Raw genomic sequence first — 8,640 nt, 5'->3', positions numbered from 1 at the left:
GTAGACGATTTGATTACTGTCATCGAGTTGTAATTATACATTCCATATACGGACAACTGTGGATCATGTACTTCTAGCAACTCGAAAATACTTTCCGCAATTTGACGATATTTTTCTGTAAAACCAAAGAGCAAGGTTCATTTTAGCTTGTAGAATTTCATTGCTTAAATTTAAAATAAAAATACTAAAAATAACGGAAGGACTTCTTTATCTTTAAACGAGCAATTCTTGTAAATAAATATAATATGTAATTGTAATCTCGGAATCGGCTCTAACGATTTTAATGAAATTTAGTATACGGGGGGTTTCGGGGGCGATAAATCGATCTAGCTAGGAATCATTTCTAGAAAATGTAATTTTATTCGTGTTTTATCACACTCATGATTTTTTTCTTTAAATTAATAACTTAAATTTTTTTTATTATTCTGTCGGTAAGATCTAAAAATATTATTCATGTTTCATCATTTTATTAGTATGTAATTCGTACTTAAATATAATTTACAAAAAACACCTTAAAGTTTAACAGGCAATTTTTGGCGTAGCTTCAGCGTTCAAATTTGACCCCTGAGGTTCAAATCCTGTCTGTGCACAAATTGATTTCTGTGCCTTTAACACTTGTTCGTACATTGACATACATCTTTTTTTTTTTTTTTTATAGAACAGGGGGCAAACGGGCAGGAAGCTCACCTGATGTTAAGTGATACCGCCGCCCATGGACACCCTCAATGCCAGAGGGTATAAAATTAATATGTATATAATTATACATCTTGATATATCTTGAGAAAACCAGCGCGACTTTAACTCGAAATGTCGTCGGCGTGTGTCAGGCACAGAAGTCTGTTCACTTACTTGAATATTAGAAAAAAAAACAGCACAATACAGATACACAAAAAAGAGACGCAACCCTAAAAGGTTTTTTTGTTTAACCAATTGCTTAACTTAGTATCTATATTTAGACATTTTTTAACAAAATAATATTTCCTTATACATAAATATTTTCGTATCGACAAAGAAAATAATAAGAAATAGTAGTTACTCGTATGCCGCCGCAAAGTTATAACACATACACAAAACAACTGAAAACAGTAATTTTTTTTTAATTTATACTTTTGACAAAACATACCATCTATGTTCATGTCCAGCATCATATCCATACATATTAGTTTGGCCGATGTGATTTCGTTTAAAAAAATATCGGCTATTAAACCAGTGTAAATTTTCAACATCCAGCTTAATGGAATCCACAACGTAATCATGGCGAGGCGTAATTTGTTTGTTGGCTAGAAAAATCGAATTGTGACTTTAAAAACAAAGTTTTTATTTGGTCAAAACATTAAAACCTTTTTTATTGTCATTCGTCGACTTGGATTGCTGAAAAACTCTCGAAGTTGGAATTATAAACATTTTGTGGTTACATCTATTAATTTTTTTTTCTTTTTTTTTATAGAACTGGGGGCAAACCGGCAGCAGGCTTACCTGATGTTAAGTGATACCACCGCCCATGGACACAATGCCAGAGGGCTCGCGAGTGCGTTGCCGGCCTTTTAAGAATTGGTACGCTATTTTTTACCATTGTTGCCATTAAATCTTTTTATTAGTCTCTCTAAGTTAGAATTATAACAATTTCGCGTATTTATGAATGAAATAATAATCACTGTAATTGATTGCCGTGATATAAATATGTATTTTTAATTACAGTTACTGTGTGTCTTGTTTTAACCAATCATTTATAAGTCGAGACTTACACATTTGTTTCAACATGTATATATAGTATTTTTTTACAAATTATTACATATATACATAAAGTATTAGATTGATCTTGAGTTTGATTCACAGCGTAAGAAATCAAGATTATACTCAAAAATGCGTCTACCCCAAAATATTTACGTACCTCTCCGTATTTTAGGTAATTGATTACAAATTGAATTCCCAAAAATAGGCCAGTCATCACGAGAGAAGCTCCGGATAATAACTGAAAAAAAAAAGTTATTATAATCTAAACCGTAAAGAATTTGACCAACTAGTATCTTAATAATAAACTTACCAAGAACTGGAAAGTTCTTTCGTTTTGTCGAAGAAGTTTAAGCATAAGACGATAAGCATGCTCCAAATGTTCGGTTTCCAATCCAACATAGTCAACAAAATGTTCTTTCCAAATTATACCATCGAAAAATAATGCTTTTCGAATAAAAATATTGTATTGACCCAAATTATATGATTTTAATAATGAAATATTCAAAAAACGAATCCGCATACTCAAAAATAAGAACGAAATCACCAAACAATGTACATAAATTATTGCAACATAAAGATAAGCGATCAATCCAAGCCCAAAAACCAAAATCTCAGTATTGTAAACGCTGTACGAAATTGTTATCGTTAATGTAGTAGAAAACGTTATAAAGAAATAAAATAATATTTGTAATCGAAATAACTTGTAGGTAATGTCTCTCATAAATTTAGTTTCTCGTATTCCAATAAATTCATCGATCGCCAGAAACGCTTTGAACAATTTGAAATAAGAATTCCGATTTATAAAATTTACGTTCAGAAACATAGAGTTGCCAAATAATGTTAACACGATTACCATAATTAATTCGCTGGTTGTGAAAAAGTTTTCAGTCACTGTTTTATAAATAAAATAAAGGCAACACACATTTAGTAGGATTATGTTGGTTATGGTTCTCAATGTTGACAGGAGTGAATTTTCGAATCTGAAAAAACCCAAGTACCAAAATAAACGACATACTTTTCCATTTAATTTATCGAAATATTCATCTACTAATTCTTTGTTTTTGTTAATTCTCATTACGCTTCTTACAACGCGCGCCATGTAAAGTTTATTCCGTAAACTCATGATTCAAAGTGTTGTGTGTCGTTAAAATGACATACACATCAAGAGTTCAAGGGATGTAATTTATGAATTTATAATGTCCCATAAGATTAATAAAATAACCATTAAGTATCAATTACTGATATTAATATATCGATGGTTAGATAACAATAGATCAATTTCTATTTATTTAAACATGGTTCTAGTTAGCTATATTATTATTTGTGTTTGAAATTTTTGATTGACGAATTGAATTGATATATATATTGTGCTTAGATGACGATAACTAGATATAAAAAACAAACAAATAAATACCTTTCTATTTATTTTTATTGTAACAAAATAGGTATAACACATGTGTAATTTAATAAAGTAAACATTCGATTGTTTGCATTGAATAGGCTTCAGAACTACTGGACCGATTTAGAAAGTTATTTCAATTCTAAACTATCTTGATGAAGGATATTCAAAAAAAGTTAAGGATATACATATAATATGATAACCCAACTGCAAATAATCCTTATAACCAATAGAGAAAAGTATAGTTTTATAGAAGATATGAACATAATCCAAAATGTCCGTAAGTATTAGTTACATTTAAAATCAAAAACTACTACAAACTACTAAATTGAATTATTAAAATCGGACATAACTTCAAAGAATTGATAAATTTTGCGATAATTATCAATATTGTGATAAATAAAATTAAAAAAAATTAAAGTATGTACGATATGATACAAGAAGATTTTTTGATTTCCCATTCCACACAAATTGCATGGAAAAAAGTTTAGCCACTAAGCTAGTACTGATACTGTCTAATTATATTTTAAAAGTCAATACTACACAATTACTGAGTATTTACTCAAGGGTATACTAAATAGATATTCCATTTGAATTAGTAAGTTTTATCATTTTCTAAATGAAAAAATTTACTAATTCAAGGAATATTACGATAATAGGCGTAGTTTGAAAAATATGGCTTTATTTATAATATAAACCTTTATTAGTAACATTATGTTTGATAACGTTAATTTCTTGTATAAGTGTCACTGGAGTTATAAATCATTTAAAAGCTATTTGGGGTTTCTTGTAAGCAATAAAAGACTACCCGATACAATATTTTGCTTGTAATCAAACCCAGGAACCCTGATATAACGTACTGTTCTGTGTCAAGGCACAGTGCAGATAGTAACCACTCAACACCAGTACAAATAAATTACCAGGTTCGCAATTCATTTGTTCATAGGGAAATCGCAGGGAAACGTTAAAATCGAGCTCCTTTAGAAAAATCGTTGGCAAATCCGCTTGGTTATACATTTGCGCTGAACGATTTGAGAAAATTTGGTTTGATGATATCTTTATAGAGTTTTAGATTTTTATTATAGTCATACTGTAAGCATTAAGCTTTTAGCTTAGCATTAGCGCGTGACTCCTATCGTACTGTTATATATTTAAAACCTTAGAAACCACCCTATGTCAACCTTTATTTTAGCAAGTTTGCATTCTCCTATTCAACTGTCATTAGCAATATCTTTCAACCTTTAGTCAGTCCCATATTACAATTCAAACTAGGTGAAGTCAAAATAGGTGACTATCAAAAACTATCAGTCAAATAAATTTCATTTGGTTATCAAAAGGATGAAGGTGATGAAAAAAAATCGATAAAAGTTAATTTAATTAAAAATAGCCAGTACCACTTTTCGATAGGCAAGCAATTATAGGCATATTTGTTCATAAAAAATATTTAATTAAAAATACGTCTCATCTGGTTATCAGATCGGTGAAGGACGAACTCCCACGGGCTCTTAGACCATAGGAACCCCAGCAAGGAATTAGGATTTAGGTTTAGGAATTAGGTAAGCAGGAAAGAGAATCCTTGCATTTTATACTAAGTACTTTATTATATTTAAAGCTTGATTAGGTTACCTTACGGCAGTCTTTTTTTTTATAGAACCGGGAGCAAACGGGCAGGAGGCTCACCTGATGTTAATAAGTCTAATTATTTTATTCGTATAAAATTAAATGTTAGTTACTAATAATTTCGTAGTCCAATTCTTATGTTTTAGTCTCTTCTTGAGCAATATGTCAAACTTTAGAGATATTTTTATTACGTTGTCTCGAGTAGAAACCAGGTTTATATTGTGAAATACCGGATATTATACCAAGGCGGTTTTTATGGGGATTTGCTTCCCGTTTTCAAACAAAAATAACAAAATAAAACCGCAAAAAAATTAATAATTATATCGCTTATCAGTGCAATGTAACAGATTGTTTCTTAAAAATAATTGTGAAATTTAGCTATACATACATTCTATTAAAAAATAATATGTTATTGTTGACGTATGCGAAGATTTAATTCAAAAACAAAACATTTTTAAAATCTCGTTAGGTGTGGTCACCTTTTTTATAGGTTAAGGAAAACTAGCCTACGGAATACTGCTTGCCACCTATTGCAATTATTGATAAAACTTTGGATCACAAGAAAAACATTCTAATTATTATGTTTCGCATCAACTTTTGGAGGAAATGAATACTGTAACTGTATGATTATGAACACTACCATAGCCGTAGACGATTTAATTACTGTCATCGAGTTGTAATTATACATTCCATATACGGACAACTGTGCATCATGTACTTCTAGCAACTCGAAAATACTTTCCGCAATTTGACGATATTTTTCTGTAAAACCAAAGAGTAAGGTTCATTTTAGCTTGTACAATTTTGTTAGTTGATATAAAATTATAACAAAAATACTAAGATAAATACATAAGATAAAGACACTTTTATGGCGTAGTTTCATCAGTCGACTTTCACCCCTGGGGTTTAAACACACCCCTTGGTTATGCATAAATTGACTTTCTGTGCGCATTTAACACTTGACAAGAAAAAGAAAACGTCGTGAGGAAATGGCCGTGCCTTTGATCCGATATGTTGTCAATGTGTCAGACACGAAAGCCTGTTTACTTACGTGTATATTAAAAAAAACCAGCACAATACAGATACACAAATTAGAAACCAACTCGAAAAGGTTGTCGCGTTGCCATAGATTTTTTTGTTTAACAAATTGAGTCACTTACGATCCATATTTAAATATTGTTTTGACAATGGCAACGCAAAAAATGTCTATTTATTAAATATTTTGCATATAACTCCACTCGCTCTAGGCCGGAGATTTTTCTATTCTTTTTCATACCATCTAAGTTCGCGTCCAGCATCATATCCATACATATTAGTTTGGCCGATGTGATTTCGTTTAGAAAAATATCTGCTATGAAACCAGTGAAGATTTTCAACATCCAACTTAATGGAATCCACAACGTTATCATGACGAGGCGTAATTTGTTTTCTGGCTAGAAAATCGAATTGTGACTTTATTTATAAGTATTTATGCGGTCAAAATGTTGCCATTAAATCTTTTTATTCATCTCTCTCAGTTAGAATTAATACAATTTCACGTATTTGTGAATTAAATAATAATTTCTTCTTTCTACTTCTTTAAATGTTTGTACCAAAAATATAAAATTGTAAAAATGTTATATTTTTACTAAATAATAATATTTACTTTTTACTATATAATAATAAATATTTCATAATATTTTATATGTACAAATTTTTAGATAATACGTATATAGTCTTGGGTTAGATTTACAAGACTTATCTTGATCATAATCAAAAATCCGCCCCAAATACGTACCTCTTCATATTTAAGATTATTGATTATAAATTGAATTCCCATAAATAGCCCAGTCATCACAAGACAATCTCCGGATAAAAACTGGAAAAAACGTAAAACTTGTAATCTGAACCGTAAAGAATAAGTCAATTTGTATCTTGTAAATAAATAAAAAATATAAAATAAAATACGTTTATTTTGGAAGATCATCATGGTTTCACTTATTCCACGTCATTAAATTCGAGCCTGTTCGCATCCCTACTCATCGGCAAAGAAGACATAGGGTGTTGGCCGAGAGAAAAGCCGGCGTAAAAAACTCTCGGTACTCTTTTTAAAAAAAGCGAATCATCAAACAATTCTACAATATTTAAAACAAATATAGCAAATTAATAGAAGTAACCTGCCCAGTACTAGCCCCAGGCCCTTTTATCAACTAGATAATCACTAACTTTATAGTAAGCCTTTTTACACAGCTTTTCTTTAAAACATTTCTTAAATTTAATTAAAGGCAGAGATATAAGAGCCTCTGGGATTTTATTAAAGAAGAGTATCCCTTTTCCCAAAAAAGAATTACTAACTTTAGACAGTCTAGTACGGGTAATATACTTACTAAGAACTGAAAACTTGCTTCCATGCGTCGCAGAAGTTTAAGCACAAGACGATAAGCGTGCTCAATATGTTCGGTTTCTGATTGAACGAAGTCAACAAAATGTTCTTTCCAAATTATACCATCGAAAAATAATGTTTTTCGAATAAAAATATTGTAGTGATCCATATTATATGATTTTAATAATGAAACATTCAAAAAACGAACACGTATACTCAAAAATAAGTAAAAAATAACCAAAGAAAGTACATACATTATTAAACCGTTAAGAATAGCTATCATCAGCAGCCCAAGGACTAAAACTTGAGTTTTGTAACCGCTGTATGAAATTGTTAAGATTAATACAATAGAAAACGTTATAAACAAATAAAATAATATTTGTAATCGGAATAATTTGTAGGTAATATCTCTCATAAATTTCGTTTCTCCTATTCCAATAAATTCATCAATCTCCAGAACAACTTTAAACATTTTGAAAAAAGAATTGCGATTTATAAAGTTTACGTTTAGAAACATAGAGTTGCCATATAATGTTAACACGATTACCATAATTAATTCACTGGTTGACAGAAAGTCTTCTGTCACTGTCTCATAACTAAAAAAAAGGCAACACGCGTTTAGTAAGATAATGATTGTTACGGCTCTTAATAATGACAGTAGTGAATTTTCGAATCTGAAAAAACCCAAGCACTGAAACAGTCGATATACATTTCCATTTAATTTATCGAAATATTCATTTTCTAATTTATAATTTTCGTAACTTCTCATTGCGCTACTTACAACGCGCGCCATGTTTAAGTTTATTTCGTGAACTAACGATTCAGTGTGTCGTTAAAATGACATAGATGTCAAGGGAAGTCATTTATGAATTCATAATGTCCCATAATATTAATAGAAAAACTATTAGGTATCAATTACTGATATTTATACATCGAAGATTAGATACATATAGATAAATTGTCATCAATCATTAATAAAATTAAATTTATTAATAAATTTATGAAAAATAAATTTATTAATAAATTTATGAAAAATAAATTTATTAATAAAATGTCCTAAATTCTACACATTGTAGGTAGAATGTGTCTGAAATATTTTGAAAATGATTACCAAATTTAATACAAATTATCGCAATATAATTGCCGTAAATCGATATAAGAAAAAATGCCTTTTTATATTTATTAAAATGTAGCGATGTTTTGGTTCACTTGAGTGAGATATAAGTTATGAATTTTTATAAACATAAATACAGAAATACATATTTAATGCTTCTAATTTTACATTTACTGCCAGTTCTCAAATCGGACGAAAGAGCTGGCAATAAAATCTCAGATACTCTTTTCATTTCAAGTTTTTAGTTTTACAAAATGTTTGTTAGGAGTCGCAACCTTTACATCATGTTCCACATAACATCTTTAAGTAATTAATAATGAAAAACATAGATTTGACCTCTATCAGCAATAGGAAAAAGGAGCACTCACATTTTCGTGGGAACAATACGCAAATATATAGTCGACAGATAAT

Source organism: Pieris rapae, chromosome 22 (genome assembly GCF_905147795.1).
Source record: "Pieris rapae chromosome 22, ilPieRapa1.1, whole genome shotgun sequence".
NCBI lineage: Eukaryota > Metazoa > Arthropoda > Insecta > Lepidoptera > Pieridae > Pieris > Pieris rapae.
This window is presented reverse-complemented; position numbering follows the sequence as displayed.